This window comes from Pagrus major, chromosome 16 (genome assembly GCF_040436345.1).
Source record: "Pagrus major chromosome 16, Pma_NU_1.0".
Classification (NCBI taxonomy): domain Eukaryota; kingdom Metazoa; phylum Chordata; class Actinopteri; order Spariformes; family Sparidae; genus Pagrus; species Pagrus major.
The window spans coordinates 3,849,044-3,868,215 of NC_133230.1; the positions used below are offsets into that span (position 1 = coordinate 3,849,044).

General features: G+C 42.4%; 4 non-coding genes across 4 annotated transcripts; all 4 read right to left on the bottom strand.

The window, feature by feature from the left end:
* Positions 1 to 9,764: 9,764 nt before the first annotated feature.
* On the bottom strand, positions 9,765 to 9,836 carry trnat-cgu (transfer RNA threonine (anticodon CGU)). The gene has a single exon. It is a non-coding gene; the product is annotated as a tRNA-Thr (tRNA).
* A 294-nt stretch (positions 9,837 to 10,130) lies between these two features.
* On the bottom strand, positions 10,131 to 10,202 carry trnat-cgu (transfer RNA threonine (anticodon CGU)). The gene has a single exon. It is a non-coding gene; the product is annotated as a tRNA-Thr (tRNA).
* Positions 10,203 to 10,796: 594 nt separating this feature from the next.
* trnat-cgu (transfer RNA threonine (anticodon CGU)) lies at positions 10,797 to 10,868 on the bottom strand. The gene has a single exon. It is a non-coding gene; the product is annotated as a tRNA-Thr (tRNA).
* Positions 10,869 to 11,199: 331 nt separating this feature from the next.
* trnat-cgu (transfer RNA threonine (anticodon CGU)) lies at positions 11,200 to 11,271 on the bottom strand. Its single transcript has one exon. It is a non-coding gene; the product is annotated as a tRNA-Thr (tRNA).
* Positions 11,272 to 19,172: the final 7,901 nt, after the last annotated feature.

The following is a 19,172-nucleotide window of genomic DNA, read 5'->3' on the forward strand; positions in this document are numbered from 1 at the left end:
AGAAAAACTCTCTGAGCTTCTCTGTTAACTTTTGCTTCGTTACATCCTGTCGGTGGAAATGACCCTGACTGACTCTCAGGTGTCTCGGTGGGATGCTCTTGTGTGCTGCAGCCTCAGTGTCTGACATGAATTAAACTACAGGCCCCCGTCTGATCAAAAACTATTACTATTACTGGAAGTATATTCACTCTTCCACAAGGGTCCACCTTGAGAACCACCGCTTTAGACGGCGAGATCTGCATGAATCAAAAGCCATTTATATCATTTTAAAATCATCATGCAGTGTTCATGATTTCATTCCAGTTGATTATCCAGCTGTGTATTTTCTTTATACAGTCATATCTTTGGAATAAAGCAAAAATGCCATTAAACAAGTTTTAAATACCTGAACAGCATTTAAAGGAGTATTTTAACTTTACTAATTATACTTTTCAAGATGTGATCACTCCTTACCTCATACAAGTCTCGTCTGGCATCTGTCAGGCCGTCATTGTAAATAAAAAATGTTCTGAATGTCTTTATGACTTAATGTTTATTTTGCCGGATAAAATAAAGGTTTAGTTAGTTAAAAATACATTTATAAAAATGTTGTAAACCTGCGCAATATCCAAAATCAGTGAGGGGGACACATGAACTTCATTAGTGGTGGATCATTGACTAAAAAGTAACTAGTGATGGTGCAATAGTGTTATCAGCAATGCAATTTAAGAATCATAAGGTCTGAAAAGTACAGATTCAAAAAGAAATGCAAAAAAATGTCTCCTGAGTTGAATACTGTTACATATTTCTCTTGTAGTTGGTCCGGATGGAGCTCATTTGAACTGTTTTATATACTGTTGGGTAATTGTATGATTAAACTACACAACTGATTAAACTTTAATCTGCAACAATGCATCATATTTTATCAGCTCATCATATTTTTTGTTTTCAAAAACTTAGTACCCTTAACTAGTTAGTATAGCTGTGAAACAAATGAAAAGTACAATGTTACTCACTAAAGATTAGTGGAGGGGTAAAAGTATTTAAAAGTATTTTTAAATGTGTTATTCAGGCACAATATTTCAGTAAATGTACTTAGTTACACTCTGACTGGTCTAAAAACTTGTTGCACATATATCTTCAATCTGAAAACAAATATGAAACCTGGAAGAGATCATGTAACTAAAAGACGTTGGTTTGTTAGTTAATGCACCAGCCTCTGTTAGATGTGCATTGACTGTTAAAACAAAAGAAAACAGTAAAGAAGCGGAGGAATGAGAGTGGGTGGGTTGGGGGGCTGTGTAGGAAAACATCTTGATGGGTTGTGTCCGGGAAGAAGGAGGTGGTTGAGGTGGTGGGGTGGTGGATGGGGAGGGTCGATCGCGGGGTTGGCTTGGGGGGGTCCTGAGTATGATTTGATCCTGGAAGGCTCAATTAAGTGGTTCGTTTACCCCTCGTGTGGAGCTGGTGAATTGGAGCCAGGTCAGCTCCGGGTTGAGGTGTTGTTCATTATTTTTCCGCCTGTCGGATCCCATGAGCGGCCGCTGGAGACGGTGGCTGCTCGGCGGCCGAGGAGCAAAGGGCCTGCCGGTGGGGTACGTCAAACACACTCAAAGCCTCTCCCCTTGCCTGGGGGATTATGATCAACAAAGCATGTCCCACACCTGCACCGGCCAGCACAATGGAAACTCCGCGGGCCAATGGAGACGCAGGGAGAGACCAGTTATTAGAGTCCCCCCACCAATGAAATGGATTACATTAACCCCTTCTGTTGTTGTTCCTCCCGGAGCTTAAACATCGAACTGACAGACTCCACATCCCATTGAGAAAAAATCCCACTAACACTTTGTTACAACGGCTTTATTCCGGTTTATCCACCAATGGGGAAGTATTGTGTCTCCACTGTTACACTGTGTGATGACTTGCTGAAACCGGCTGGTTTTACTAACATTACTTATTGTTGACTGTACAAAGTACTAAAGCAAGTTAGAGAGAACAGAGTAAAGACCTGACTTTAGCTGTGATAAACAGAAAGAAAAGAAAGAGGAACACAGTAAAGACAACACAAAACTAAGCTAGGAAGCAGCTTTAGTTTGAGGACGACCGCTCAGTTTATAATTAAGTGTCTTAGGAGACGGTTGACAACATGTCCATGGACCGACAAGGTGTTCTCAGTGTGTGAGGGTGGAGTAATTCAATAAATGAGTCAGGTGTCCCAACACAGAGGGCTCAAAGTGTAATGACTCAAAAAAAGCCCAATATGAAACACTCTTTGTAGACCTGAAAAGTGGCTGTAAACTTTTTACTTTGTGTCTTTACGGAAGCAGTGGTCACCTAAAGTTCACTTCAGTTGCTATTGTGGCAAGTTTTTATCAGATAAGTATTCTTTTGGGGCATTTTATGCCTTTAATGGATAGTCAACAGTGTAGAGATGACAGGAAATGAGAGGAGAGAGAGTGGGAATGACACTGACGCCCAACACATCAGATCCAGCTGCCTGGTCAGTAGCTGTAAGCTTCAAAGTTTGACGCCATAGGTACTCATGCTGTGTCACTTCTTGAAGTGCCACCATAGTGCAGAAGTATGAAGAGCGAGAAACTCCGAGTCAGACCGAAGCTGGGGTGGTTGGATGGGTTTATTCATGGGACTTTCCCTCCGCAGACCAGGTAGTTTATGTAAAGTAAGTAAATAAAGTAAGATCTTTTCCCAACCGTAACCAAGTAGTTCTGTATTGTTACTTGACCACAGAACCTTTATTTTGAAAGTCTAACTAGTCATTGCAAATAACACATTAGTACTAACTTGCCAGTGAAGCCTTCACATGCAGAGCTGATGCAAGAGGGGTAGGTAAACTGTTATAGTTTATAGCTCAAGGCCACTGAACAAGCTGCGAAAGCGTGTTGGTGGGTCATGGTAAGAAACCGGGACACCTCAGTGACAAGTTGTTATGCTGGAAAACAGTATCAACAGCTGCATCGTACTCGGCATGAAACTTGTTTCGATACAATTATGCCGAGCTACAAATTTCAGATCCGTGGAATAACTTATTTAAAGTCCCCTCCAGTCCAAAATGTGTTTTTTCTTCTTCTTCCTACAGTCGAATGTTTGAGCTTCACTGTTTAGAGTTTGACACTAGAAAGCTGTTTTTACATTCAACGCTCAAAGAGTGTAATTTCTCGGTGGTCACTGGAAATCTGGTTTGAAGAGGCGGGGCCTACGAGCACAATTTGTGACATCACAAATAGTTTGAAAAGCCAATCCTGGTCCAACATTCAGCAAATACAAGTGTAATGTGGAAACTTGAAGCCTGAGAATAGACCATTTTTAATGATTTTTGATAAAAGACTAGCTGCCATTTTAAGGGTTTTAACGTGGTAATTATACTTTTTCAGTTAGTGTTTTTATATTTAAGTAATGCAGGTGCTGAGAGTATCTTTAACAAACATCTCGAGTCACATAATCACTGATGTCGAGAATGCAGCCGTTTAGACATCTTGAATTTTAATGGCTCACAAGGCAACATGTTATATAGGATCTGGTTAATCGGAGAAATTATCAGCGATCACATTATTCTTTTTTTCTTTACAATAATTAATTATAGCAGCATGTCACAAGAAGTTAAGAGCTGGGAAAATTAGAGGCAAGCGGCTCTGTCAGTCCCAATCAGATGGAGTTATGTGACTAAATGCCAGAATATACAAATGTTCTGATGCTGGTGCTCCAGCAAATCTCTTCAGAAATGTACGATATGCTTTTAAAATGAGCTCAACACTAAAATATCACACCGTGGCGCGTTATCACACTGTAATCTGCTCTGAGTAAGAGCATCATCTGATCACATCAGCTTAAACCTAAACGTCATTAACCGTACAGCCGTACTGTATATATCGCACTGTATTGATGTAAACAAGAATACTATTCTTTCATATTCTCCATGTCCCGTTTCTCAGACTGTATCAACAAGTAAACAGCGTTGTTTACCCATAACTGTGCAGCGGTAACGTAGCCTGCGAGTGTGTTTGGGGTTTGTTTCAGATGTGTTTTGGAACAACAGAGCAGGAGGATACTCAAATATTTTCGACGGAGGAGGGTGTCTGTCCCCAGGGAACCCGTCATGGGCGAATTAGACCGAAGCTCAGAGGAATGCACGTTGCTGCCCTCGTCCTCACCCCCCATCCCCTCCACACACACACACACACTCCCTTCCTCCCCTCTTTTCTCCTTTAATTGGGCCCGTTCTCTGGCACCTCTCCAGATCACACTGTCACTTTACACTGCGTAATAAGCTATTAGCCCCGGCCGGACCGGGCTCCGCCGCCACCCCACGCTAATCGACATGGACATGGTCATTGTGTGGGACTGGGACTCAGGACAGCACAGTCCGGCTATTGTTATTGCCCGGACCTCGGAGCCCCGGACGCCCATGCCCTGGCTCGCTGAGGGGTTTTGGGGGGTGGAGGACGGAGCGGGGGTAAACAGAGGGGGAGATCAAGGAGAGGTGAACTCTCTCTCACTGCCCCCTAGGAAACAACAAAACAAACTGTAACACCTTTGGTTCAGTTATCTTGCTTTGGCAAAAATATGACTTTGTGCCATGTCCCAAAACAATGGAGCACCTGTTAGAAAATCGGACCCCCCGTCAGCTGAAACTACAGCAGCAATTAACAACGCAGCTCATCTCCGACGTACATTATCGGCTCAGTTATTTCCTCATTTTTTGTGCAGCTTGCTCACATTTTTCAAACAGTTTTCTGTTATTTGAGATCACCGGGAAGACTCCTGCAGGTAAACAGTACAGTTTCTTATTGTAGGGTTAAGAAATATTTGATCTCAGAAAGCATACCGACATGACATATAACGTGGAAAACCGAATTTGGCACATCCAATACTGGGTGGAGTAAAAACCACGATAACGACAGTCATGCTAGTATCAAATATCAGGTGAAAGTGAGGCTAACTACTGAATTGCGCAAAAAGAAATAAAAGAAGAATGCACATTTTGCTTCAACTGGTTTCGTGCATAAAAAAAAAATTGGCTACACAAAGAATTGATTCATCAGAAGACAGCAGTGGATGTGTCACACATGGGTGTGATGAACAGAACAGAAGAAGTAGAAAACAAGAAAGGAAACAAACCAGTTGTCTGTCAATCACCAAAAAACCTTTAGCTGAATGGTTAAATGCTCACAGAGTAAACGTTAACATGCTATTCTTCTGCAGGTATGAAGTATACTATGCCCTCCATCTTAGCATGCTAATATTTGCATGTACAGCTCAGACTGATGGGAAGGATGTTAGTTTTTGCAGGTTTTTGTTCATGACTTGTTGGACATGTGCAGATTAAAGGTAATGGTGGCACTAGATTTTAAAGATGATGATCACCAGAGGTTGTTACAATTCAAATTGAGGTCTGAAGCACATCTCACAGCTATCCATCCCATAGTGGAGCTAGATGAAAGTCATGAAGTCACTGAATTCATCCTCTGGACACTGCTGATACGTGTACAAACAAACATAATGATCCATCCGATAGTTTTTGAAATAAATTGGTCCACAGTGTCCCAAAATCTTTTATTTCTCCTGCAGATCAAAATGCGTTGAACACGAGTGCAGCTTTGCTCTGCATGATGCGGCCGAGGAGGGAACCTTCCTAAACCGCGCTACATCTCTTGAACAAGTCCCGACACCTCCAGGCCCAAAATTAAGGGGTTAGATGAGGCCTTGGCGCTGCAGCCTGTCTGAGGAGCTTATACTTGCACACAGCTTTGGCAGGGGAGGGAGGGAGGGAGCTGTATTTTATGTTGGGGATGTACAGACTTCACATTCATCGTCGAGCGTCAATCTCTCATTTGTCACCAGGAGGAGATTCCGAACTTCTGCGGATGCAGGATTGTTGTACAGACGCATAAATCAAACGTGAGGAAGTCGACTGATGGGCACAGTGCTTAATTACTCTGCTGGAAGAAAAAAAAAAACAACAGTGATGCCTTTTTTAAGGTTTTGTGTTTCAGGATATCAAAGATGTCAGAGTGTGTTCGTGTGGAGGAATGCTGCGGGGGGAAGGAGGGCAGGCTGGGACAGGGCTGTGAACAGGTGCATGATGGGGTGGGAGTCCAGGGAGGAGCCCATGTGTGGTGGTTCAGTGGCAGATTGGCAGTGGGAGCGTGTGTGTGGTTGGATTTTGTGGTGGTTGTAGGGGGTCTTTACCTCCACAAACTCTTTAAACAAATGTTTGTCATACATATTCATTCATTCATTTGTGCACCTATATATCTAGCCATCTAGCTATCGGTACCCTTCACTTAGGCACACACACACACACACACACACACACACACCCTTCCTGCCTCCACCCTCTAATCCAGCCCCCTCTGAGCTCAGGGTCCCGGGGAAAGGTTCATCCAGAGGGCGGAATCAGCCTCCATGGCGAAGTAAGAAATAAGGGGGCATTCAGTGGAAGGGGTGGGAAGGAGGGGTGGTTTAACGTGGTCGGGTGTGTAAGAGTTTGTATGTGTGTGTGTGTGTTGAGGGGCTGTGAGAGGGAGCATCGTTCCTGATGGTTACGAAGAGGCGTGATGGCCAGTTTTGGTTGGAGGTTGACTGGTTCTGAGGTTCCTCACCCCACATTCGTCTGGGTTCACTGCTCTGAGTGTCTGCTCCGAGGTCACGGCAGAGAGCTGCTGGTCAGCTCCTGGTCATGGCGGCAAAGTTAAAAGACAATTTTGGGGGGCGGTCAAAGGAACGCAGAGCTCTTAATTAAATGGGGTTGTTAATTTGTGAACACTGGTTTATACAGAACTGAGTAAAACTAACTTAGCGTACCGAAACATCTTTGGTAATTCTTCAAACTTGAGAGGCCATCCCAACCATTGCGCGGTCATTTTTAGCATAAAAAGAGCAGTTACAGTCTTTAAATTCATTTCCAGACTTTCATATAAATTCGTTGCGTACCATTTCTTTTTGTATAATTTGAAAATCATTAGACTCCGGTTAGTAAACCTCCCACAACTCAACCAACGCTGTGACATCCTGCATCAGTTCCCCGGAAATAAATCCTGCTGACACCAAGAATTTTAACCGGGTTAGAACAAGGCTTTCAACATGTGACAAGAAAATAATGACACATGTGAGTTGCCATTGGCTTTTTTTCCACATATGAATGAAAATTTCCACATGAAATGTACATTTTCACTTGTGAATTACTTGTAATTTGGTTGTTTTTCATTAAAAAAAATGCTCCTCAATTAAGTCCTTACCATGTTAAATTCGCAAGCTTTCATTGAAAGTCATGCAAAAGTATATTTTCTTGAAAAGGTTGCCATTCTGCAGCCAAATAAGAATCCTTGGATATGAAGCATGCCGTGTTAAGATTAAACCTTTATACCTTAATGAAGTGAACTGAAGCCAGCAACCACATGGAAGGCAGGAAATCACCTTTAAAACATTCACACCTGGAGCCTGCTCCAGTACCAAGCACAGTTGGCAGCTCCAGTGGCAGGATTACAAAGTAAGTGCCTTGCTCAAGGGCATCACGGTGGTGGTAATGAATAGGAGAGGTATGGTGTTAATGTGTGTAAACTCTACCAGAGATCAACAGTTACACAGAGAAGAAACAGGAAGGGGAGTGGCTGCTGCAGCAGTAGGTGAGTGTGTGTGCGTGTGTGTGGGTGTGTGTGTGTGGGGGCGTGTGTGTATTGTTTACAGTTTACACAGCAGCACACTGGCAGAGCATCAAAACCATGTTGCTTTTTGTTATGAGGTAAACACAACCCCCAACCCTGAGGCAGGGCCAGGACAAACAGCGGAGCCCCGGGGGGCCGTCCGTCATCCATGATACCCTGACGACGCTCCAGACCTCCAGGGGGAAGACTTTTATACCCAAAAATCACAGTACATAACTTTAAGGTGGATATTTTAGATGGATATTGTCCACAACTCCAGATGACTATGAATTTATACACGTACTCAGGGATTTCTAGCAGGGTTAATGAAACAGATGTTTACAGATGCAATGTTTAAGGTACAGACTCTGCTTTTTATCAGATGTTTTCATATTGACCAGATTACGTATGTCAAACCCATCCTTGAAGGTCTTTCTCATGTAAAACTAAGTGTAATCCTTGGTACCACCGGATTCAAACAACTTTAATTTTAATAATCCAGTGAAAATCTGATGTTTAGCACGTCACATGAATGTTAAACTTATTTTAGTGGGAGGTTTTGTCTGCTAATTAAGGCATGAAAAATATGTTTTGTCATGTGTAGCCACCTCTAACGTGCTGAAATATAGTGGTTCAATATTAATAAGTTTAAAACACTTGTAAAAAAACATTAATATTACCTTTGTGTGGTTTGTACAGGTGTTTTTTTTGTGTGTTCAGCTGATTATGTTTGAATATGAACAGAAAAGCCCTGAAATATGTTTTAGTTTTTTTTAGAAACAAAGAGAAATAAGACATTTTCTGATTGAGTTGATGAAACTTTGCTTTAAGAGAGTTAGGGTTAGGGAATTTCCTGTAATTTACTCCTTGCAACCACAGAGACCACACAAGATCCATAGTTGATATTTAAGACGATAAAAGAAATATGGTGCGGTATGAAGCAAGCGACTTAAAGTTGCAAAACCTCATGGCAAATATCGAAGCGCAACAAGACGAGACAAGAAATGTCCCAATAACATGCAACAGCATTTACATATTGCATGTTTTTTAACTCGACTTGTTCCCTCCAGTCTCATCACGTCCTCTGAGACGGTTGTCAGATGGTTAGAAAGCTGGACAGGTTGACATTAAGTCACAATTTCATGTCATTTTTTCATGTTAAACATTTCATTTTGGAGACTATTTCTCAGGTTCTGGAGTCTTGGTGAATCTGAAGGCCACCTGATTGAAACCCACAGAAAGGGCGAGGGGGGGGAAGGGTTATGGTCTGGAGGTTGTGTGTATGTGTGTGTGAACTGAAGGGGGGAAGAGCTGGAAAGCCCCCAGTGCAGGTGCAATCCAGGGCCATCCGCGACGCTCCGTCAGCTTCGCGCCGGGCCAGCGAGGGGTTCAGACAGAGGGGGGTGGAGGGTGAGATCTTCTCACCCCGCTGGCCTTCTTCTGCGAAGCGGAGCTGGTAATTTGGACAGAAAACTGGATTTGTGCCCAGCGGAGCCTGGGCAGCAAGGCAGTGAAGCAGCCCGCGGTCAGGGCTCACAGCGGGGGAGAGGGGCTGAACTCAGGATGACCAATATGTTTTCACTCATTCATTCATTCTGCTTTTTCCTCAGAATGTCTCTCACCCCTCTCCTCCCCCCCCTCCTGTTCTCTCACTGTACTGATCCGCGTTTCTGTGATCAGCTTAGTCGCCTCGACTCCCCCCGGACGGTTCATCGACTCCATTGTTGACAGTGCATACCAGTGGAAATACAGTTTGTCTTGGCCAATACGTTTGTTTTGTCTTGATTTTTTTCTGTATAAATAAAAATCATAACAAGAAAATATTGAAAAAGTCTCAAATATTAAATAAAAATTAAATTTAAAACATGGACAGGGAATGAGCCACTGACCTTCGCTAAGGGAACGACCGCTCTACCTCCTGAGCCACATCCACCCCAAAGCAAGAACAATGTCTTATGGAGGTTTATATATTCTTTATTATGAATATAACAATGTTTTAATGAGTTGATGTTCCCAAGAACCCCAAAAAAGCTTTTACTACAATTTAAGAGATGTCAAGTTTCATGATTACCAGACTGAATGCTCTTTGACAAAGGTAATCAGAGCTATCACTGCTCTCATGACAGGCATGGATGGGGGTCGAACCCATGATCTTTGGTTTACGAGACCAACACCTTACCACTTGGCCACCACGCCTTAGCATTCATTGAATGGCTGCCCCTGTAAAACTATGAAACTAACCAAACCAACAACTAGCCATTAAAATAAAGACAGATTTAGCAAACGCATGGCTCGTCCAGAAACACTCATGTCTTACAAGACCAACGCCTCATCACTTGTCCACCACACCATTATGTGACTTTTTTTATTGGCCTAGTAACCAGGGAGACCAAAACTAGTTGGTGTTTCAGTTTGTCTGAGGTAAAGTTACTTAAATACTGAGGGCATCTCAATCAAATACCCAATGGGTAACAAAGGTTGTGCACTGAAAGGTATGGATGGGGGTCGAACCCATGATCTTTGGTTTACGAGACCAACGCCTTACCACTTGGCCACCACACCTTGGTTTAAGGAGACTCACCACCTCTCCAAACTCCTGGAAAAACTAGAGCAACTAACAGTTCTCGAGTTAAAAAGAAGACAGATACAGCAACTCCAGAAATGTCCCTGTGGACACGTACCTTTAGGGGCAAGTGCTCTACCGGCTGAGCTAATAATATACCCAAAAGTAATTTTTGTGAGGTGAAGTTTAATTACTGGACTACAGGGGTAATTGTCTTACGAGTAGCAGGTAATTCAGATTTTACTGCTGTTATGAAAGGCATGGATGGGGATTGACCCACGTTCTTTGGTTTACGAGACCAAGGCCTTACCACTTGGCCACCACGGCTGCTTGATGGGCACTTATTTCCAGTTTTTTAATGCTATTTTTATTAGTTTTTGCCTTCAATAGCTCAAAAAGTCTTGCCAATGCACTTAGATGTCTACGCATTATGGTGCTTCCTCCCTTTCTAGGCTACTTTATCCAAATCAGGGCTACCTGACGACCCTAAATTACTTATTTCTACATTTGGTGCTGGCCTTGAGGATGATTCCTTGACCCTTGAATGATTCACGTTTGCTTATTACAAAGTTGGTCATCACTGAACTGTTATCAGGCATGGATGGGGATCGAACCCATGATCTTTGGTTTACGAGACCAACGCCTTACCACTGGGCCACCACGCCTGCTCTGTATGCACTCATCACCAGTTTTTTAATGATATTTATTTTATTTTTTATTGCAATCTATACGACAATGCCAACACAGTTATGACTTTGACGTCTAGTTCCATTGTCTAGGCGAGCTGCTATGCATCCTGGTGCTTCGAGAGATGGCATCGTGTTCTCTGCTCCTCCTTCTCTAGGCTACTTAATCTAAATCAGGGCTACCTGCCAACCCTAAAGTACTTATTGCTACATCTGTCAAAGGAGAAGTTGCATGATTGGTTGGATTTGAGGGTTAATACATTTAGTTGCTCATTACAAAGATTGTCATGAATGACACTGCTCTCATGAAAGGCATGGATGGGGATCGAACCCATGATCTTTGGTTTACGAGACCAACGCCTTACCACTTGGCCACCACGCCTGGTACATGTACACTTATTACCTGTTTTTTAATGTTTTATTATTAGTTTTTGGCCTCCCTATGATGGCTGGAATCAAAACCTTGCCAATGCAGTTATGATAGTTGATAGCAGACCCCACTGCTCTCATGAAAGGCACGGATGGGGATTGAACCCATGATTTGATTGACAAGGCCAACGCCTTACCCATTGGCCACCACACCTGCTAGCTATACAATGCCATGCCTGCAGGTATAGATAGCATCTTGACAACTGCAGCAAAGGATTTGAAATGAAAATGATCCTCGGGGGAGGATCAATGAAGTTTTTATCTCATCTAATTAAAATGTGATTGAATATTTGAATTGAATATTTGTGTCAGCTCCAGGCGGCTGTAACCTGTGGTCTGTCAGCATTGTTGGTACCAACAAGTCAGAGATTACGTAATCCTCCTGCTGATACGAAACACTGCTCTTTTTTGTGCCTCTATTTTTGCACTCAAACAGAAAAGCAGACTTGTAGATTCACCTGCCAAGCTTTGTTAGTCAGTGTGAGGTCTGTATCTGCCAAGGCAGGCACAGCAAAGTAATAGAAGGTAATAAAGTACCCCGTAATAGAGCATCGCAGAGGAGGTAATTACAGTGAAGGCTGCCTTTTAAAGGGTTGTTTGTAATGATTCATGGTTGCACAAATGCAATTTTCATTGTCACTCCCCTCTCATCACTCATTGCTGCTCGCCTGGATCTACAGGTAACCTTCCCCTCACCCCTGCCAGGAGCATCTCCAAAGTGCTCAGCAGACACGTTAAACACCTCAAACACACAAAAAAACTTTCCACTAATGTTCATTCTGATGTCTTCTCAGCACAGTTTCTGGTAGCACTGTAGCTTCCAGCGCAAACCATTTCTTTCATCGCTCGCACCAAAACAGCCCTCCTTCCGTGAATACGATTATCTGCTGCTGATAAACAGCGAGCAGGATGATTCAAATGTACTATCTGACCCATTTTGCTGCCAGGCAGCGTGCATGTGTGAGCATGCAGACGAGGGTTCACAACCAAGATGGTAAAAGCCCGGGATTAGCTGACTGCAGTAGCCAACAGTTGCTAAGGGATTAAAAAATAATAATAATGGTTGATTAGATGGCTTTTTATTTGATTTGATTACATTTTTTGAGGGTTGTTTATTTCTTCACAAACAGAAAAAGGAGTTACATGTTGTTATTGTAGACCAACATTACTTACTGCAACTAGAGGCAGATCTATGAATGCCGTCATCTGGAGATCACAAGTTACTTATTTTGTCATCTCGAGAAAAAAAGCCTACAAGAAAAGAAAATACAAGAAAACTGAAGGTATTACTTGTAATGTTTATCAGAGATCAGGAGTACCATGCCAGCGTGCATAGATGGCAACTTGACAACTGCATCACTTGTCCATGATTATCACCTGAAAAAAAGTGTTAATTATACTTTAAAAAATCAGTGTTTTGTTTTCTAGAGATAACAAAATGAATTAACCTGTTATCACGAGAAGGCATGCTTTGTTATCTCAAGATAATGACTTTTTTTTTAATCAATAAAAAGATAGCTGCAAGCATTCCCATCCTTGGCTACCGTAGCTCTACTTCTAATTACAGTAAGTACTGTAGGTCTGCAATAAAAAGACATGTTATTATTATCTTGGCTTCCAGACAGATCAGACAAAGTTTGTGAAAAGAAAAACTAGACATCTCAACAATAGGAGACACAACTGTTAAGAATAAGTGAAGAATGATGATTATATGAATTACTTTTAACACTTTTAAAACAGTCTCCCTAAAAAAACGCCAGATTTTTCATCAAGATCCATGAATTACTTCCTAAGAAATTAATGTAAATGTTGAAAAATCAGAGAAAATTCCTCGATGCAACCCTTTATTTGGATCCGCACCAGAAGTTAATGGGGTCTATTCTGGGCCAAGACCCGTCCTTCATACAAGATTTGGGAAATCTACGTAACGTAATGAAAACATCATCTCTACTGTGGAGGTAAAAATGCAAATTTACAAAGTTGGCAAGATAAAAAAACAAAGTCACACAAAGATCGTTAAGCTCCTTCATATCTGTGCTAATATATTCCAAACTCAAGATTTCCCTCCTCGCTTTTCTCCAAAGCTTTTAACAATATCTCTTCTTCAACAAATGGATCTTGCTCAGGTGTTTTTTTATGAGCTAAGAACTGAACTTCAGCCAAGCAATCACATGTAGTCACATGGTGTCAGGATCCCCAATATACTGGATATTAGCTCGAGAATGTCAAGAAGTGATCAAAACTAGTAAATAAACCTTGATTTCAGAGTATTTTACAAATGTGATGTAACACACAACACCGAATCAACCAGCCTCACTCAGGATAGTCCAGTGTCATGAATTGCAATAATAGTAAACACTACAAAGTGTGTCTAATTTTTCTCATCAAAAGTTCATCTTTGACTTTTTTTGTGGTCGTACTTTAGGTCATCATCTCTGCCCCTGACTCATCTCTGATCCCTCTGTCTCTGAGTCAGTCTTGACAACTCTATGAGCCTATTTGCCACCACAAGAAAAGCTTCTCAGCAGCCCGTGGAACCCCCCTCTTCGTCTTTAATAACCTGCGTTCGCATGAGACGTCATTCATGTTCAGAAAACCGCTCAGGCGGGCTGGAAGAGACTCGCGGCGGAGCATGCAGCAGCACACCGTCTCTTCCCTCCGCATCCTGGCCCCAACCGAGACCCAGACATCAAAGGCAGGTGGAGTGAAACCATGAAATTACAGGTAAGGTGTCAATTACCCTTTGAAACCAAGCACTCTCCAAATCCAGGCAAGACCGAGCCGGTCCCTGGAATTAGAACAAATAAAGAGGAACTGAAGGGAGAATGGCAGAGAAGTGAGGGGGGAGAAAGAGGAGTGGAGGAGGAGGTTTTACAGGCCGTGTTGACAATATAGCATCAGTATAAAAGGTCCTAATTCAGCTTTAAATTACCCCCCTGTCCTCCTCGACTCGCAGTGTACAACCACCGCCTGTTTGGGTGTGTGAGAGTGTCATGTCTGGGAAATAGGAGGAGAAAGGGCCGGTCGCAGGTAAAAAATCTGCATCTACACAACTGTTTTTACTCACGAAGACTTTCCCCAGCAGAGTTTTTAGCTGGTAAAGCAGTGCTTTTAAACACAATTACATCCCTGGTCCCACTCACCCACCCTTTACTCCAACATCCAAGGCAAATTTCAGCATGTAATGGAGGGCAGGTCCAATGGAACCACCTTCTAATTAACTGGTTCATATTTCTTTTATGAGGTACATAAAATCTTTATTGAGTTTATTACACTAAGTAGCATCAAGTTGATGTTAGTCATTCAAGTTTACAGCCTTTTAGGAAGCATAACAAGCGCTTCACTCACACAAAATGTGGATTTTTGTTAATATTTGTTTTCGTGGAGAGGAAATTATTTCAGGAATCCCAGTAAAGCCTCACAACACAAACACAACAATCTCATATTTCTATCGAGCTCCAGTTTAACAATACACTTGATTTATTATTTTCTCATTAAGAAAACTGTCACTGTGGGAATTAATTGAATTAATTATGATTCTCTTTTGGCCTCCCTCTCTCTCTCTTTCACTCTGCGTGCCATGAAGCCAGTTGACAGCTCATGTGGGAAAAAAATCCAACCACAGCTTTGGGTTACACAACACGCACCCGCCCGCTGAGCCACAGACAGCGCTAGCCCGGTCCAACCCAGACACCGCAGAACACCCACAACGCTTTCCCCGCCCCTGGCCTGCCTTCCCCTGCCAGGTGGCCCTCACAGAGCCGGGCTCTGAACTATCTGGAGGACGGTAAGGCTGACCTGGCAGGAGGTCGCTTCACAGATAACCTGTCTGCAGTATATTTTATGTGCATGTGAGAATATAAGATGTATCCAAGAAAGTTAATAAATCTGAGAAAGCTGAGGCGAATAAAAAGGTTGGGGTCATCCTGATGACAGTATGTAAGAAGAGCACATACCCATCACTCATGGAGGAACTGAAGGGACCAAACGTGTAAAAACCAGAGCTATATGGTTCAAAGTGCATGTTCACATCATAATTGTAATTCACAAGTTCATTTCTAATCACATATACACTGAAAAGCTATGTTCAAGAAGAGATGAGAAGTAGTAAGAGTCAGAATTGTGTGTCAGGATGTGTATATAATTACAGAAGTGAGTCCAGTACAGTTTCCCTCCAGTAACTGACTTAACTTAATATTTAACTGCTAAATGAAGCTGTTTTCTCAACTATCCTTCACAGGTACGTGCATATATTTGCATATTGCAGATGCTGTACCAACCTTTGCTTGTGATGTAATAATATAGTCATGTATAATTACTAGCAGAATTTTCTTATTGTCAGTGAAAAAACAAAACTTCCTTATCTCAAGCTATACCTGTGTGTGTTGATGTCTCATCTCCCGTCAAACAGTAAATCTTGTCTTGCGCTGTATGTGAGGTCCCTCTGATTTTCTTATGCATTGTGTAACTGTCTTGTAATGTGCCAGCACCAATTAATTAAGTCAGATTCCTGGTGTACCGCTCAGAGTTGGCACGCAGACGTGATCCTGACATGGCGCAACAATAAACAGGTTAAGGTTTCATTCAAAATCTCAATCGAAACTTCTACCTGTGCTCATAGATGGAGACGCAATTTTGACGGTTACCATGGAAACCACAGACCACATTATGACGATGCACCTGCGGACGCTGACAAATAATGAAGTGAGGAGAATGTGTCTTTGCCTGCCACCCTCCAGAGGAGAGTCGAGAGCAGGATTGTGTTACTTTTCCATGACTAAGTTTGTGAGGCCTCCCTCAGGTTTTAGTTACCTGACCTACAAAGCTCACTTTAAAGGTGCTATTTGTCAGAAAAAGTTGATTTTTGAGTCTCATTTCCAACTCGTCAAATACTGACACATTGGGATTGGAGGTCGGGCCAGCCGCCTTCACAATGCGCCGGGGAATGAGACTCAAAAATCACCTTTTCTTACAAATAGCACCTTTAATCTGTACTGTATCTATAAACAAGTGTCTTAGCTAGTAAATACTTTAGTCTGCTTAATGTAGCTGTGGCACTATTAGCTTTTACAGAGGCTAACTTCAAAACATCTTTGAATCATGTGGTGACATATATCAGAGTTAGTAGTATTAATGCATCATGTGATATAATCATTAGAGAGCATTTTTATCAAATGTAAAGCAGACGTTATAGAATAGAATAGCAATAGAAACAGACACAAGGTTAGTGTTCCCAACTGAAAAATTAGGAGAAGTGCTTGGATTTGTCTCTTTTTTAGGTTGTTGTTTCAGTGTGTGACTTCCTGTCTGCGTTGTGCTCAATTTGGCTGAATTGATGCGCCGTGCTCCGGCATCCGGCAGAAATAGAAGCCTTGTATATCTCCTACGGAAGGGTCCGGACTACCAGAGCTGCAACGGAGTAGATACGCAACGCAGCGCAGCCGGTGGAAGTAAACACATAGACTACAGTGAAACCTATAAGCTCCGCTGCCGTGGCGGATCAGACACGGACTGGACACGGACCTAGTCGAATTTAGGGGTAAGAAAAGACGAAATGATGAGCAAGAGGCAAGAGACAAGTAAATCTCAGACAGCTTCGCTAAATAAAAGGCTGCCGCTGAGCTGGACTGTTACTAAATATGAAACCCTTGTGCTAACTCCGCATTTACATTACATCAGACAAATTGTTAAAGAAACCTGGGATTTGTTATTTACGACAGATGTGTTGCAACGAGAAACAGTAAGGGGCGCTAAGTTGCACAAAATACAAATTACCACATAATGTTGCTTTAATAATGTGTTTAGTTATAACTCAGCTGAATTTGAAGTAACAAAGAGTTGGTGCTACTAGCTAGAGCACACATGTAAACCCAGAGGTGCTCTGAGGTCGTGTTCAAAGACTGTCAAAGAGAAGGAGGTAAGTATTCAGACTGTGACTTGTGCATGAAACCGCTATCGGAAGAGGAATCATTCGCTCAGTTAACCTACAATAACAATCAGTTATTATAAACAGATTGTGTGTTTACAGATGTCCCATTTGTTAAATTGACGACTAATATCCGAATGGATGTCAGAGTACAAATTTGCATGTAAACAAACTAACAAGAGCGGGAGAGCCAGACAGAGCAGACAGCACGTCTGTCAGCAGCCTGATGAAAATAATAAGTCATCTACCTCTTCAGGTTCATAAACAACTTCCCATTATTAAAGACGGCTGTGATTCACTGAGGACTGCGGTCTACAGCTCAGCTCAGCCAAGTGTTTCATGCATGCGTTCTGCTGAAAAGTTTTGTGTGGCATAGTTTCCAGCATCGTGGGCCAAACATCTGTCATTTCATCTTACACTTCCTAATGAACTTTTAGGCCATGTCTCTTTCATCATCCGGTGGTTGTGCCTCGCCCTGGACACTGCTGGCTCAATACTGGGCATGGATCCTACTTTTAAGCCATAACTATGCTTCATGTGATCATCGTGTTACATAATGTCGCAGACCGTCATTCAGGGAGACGTGTGGCTTAGGTTTCTTCTTTGATGCACTCTGCTACTCTATGCAAATATGGGATACTACCACTGGGGAGCGAGGGGCATTAAAACATTTCCAGATTTTACACATAGTGGCTTCACAGGGGAATTCCAGTATTTTTAAACCTGGGCCCTATAATTACATGGTTCGGCGTGCAAATGACTCATACTTAACAAAAGTTTTGGTATCCGTCCAGTAGATTGCCAAGCTGGCAGCGGTGATGCAGCTGTAATGGTTGCAACATAATCCTTTGAGACAACTCTGACCAGCGAAGTTGCGTTCACTAAAAGTGCCTGTTTTTGCCACTGAGGTTGTTATTCTAAGTATCTGAGATCATTATGGAAAGGATTTGTTAAATAATGAGATCCTTTTTGCAACCAGAGTCGCAAGTCTTGTTCAAGGACAAGTCTCGCTCGAGAGGGGAGTCGTCGTAGGAAGATGACACTGGAAACTTGAGTCAGAGTTGGAGAGAGGAGTTTGCAAAGTCATGACTGTATATTTAACTGATTTTGACAGTCTAGATGAGGTAAAAATGAACAACTCAACTCCAGCATCACAAGACTGATTTCAAGCTTGCAGTGCACGGCAGACAAAGCAAGACGAAACAACAAAATGAGACGGACACAGACGGAGAAAAGGCGTGTAGTGACAAAGGCAGCGACATGGATGGAAGTGAACCAGGCAACGCTGCCAATGACGACAGAGACAAGACATTCCCCACCCATGACCTTATTTCAGACCTCAGTTCAGTCTTTATTGTCCAACCAGAAATGTTCAGTGCATTTTGTGCACCTAGGACTTTTCTTTTTGCCGAGGATGAAAAGAGGTGTTTGCTTTTTTAGACTAGCATTGTAGCTAAGTTAATGTTCATTATTGTCAGTACTTTGTTTTTTAGTTTATTTGAAGTTAGAATGGTTTGAAGGTATAATATGCAACACAATGTATAGCCTCGTATAAACATTTAAATCAGAACGTATGAGCCACTACAGGTGTGTGGTAGTGACTGTATCTGCAGAGATCCTGCAACCCTTTGCCTGGATTTTCTTATTTTCTCAGTTGGTCGACTGTTTTACTGTTACCTGAGTATAAAAGTTGAATCAGTACTTCTTCTTGTACCATCTTTTTTTGCAGTATCTAAAGCATCTGTTCTTCTATTTGATCGAAGAATGTGTGTACTATACCCACCTCTGACCACACATCTTTTTAATTGTAAGAGCTGCCGTGCCTCTTGCTTAAGTCACGTAAGGTAATCCTTGATCGGGTCTCTGTCAGAGGTGCCGAGCCTTCAAACTACTTGTGAACTCGCCTTTGTCAGAGGCAGCACGACAAC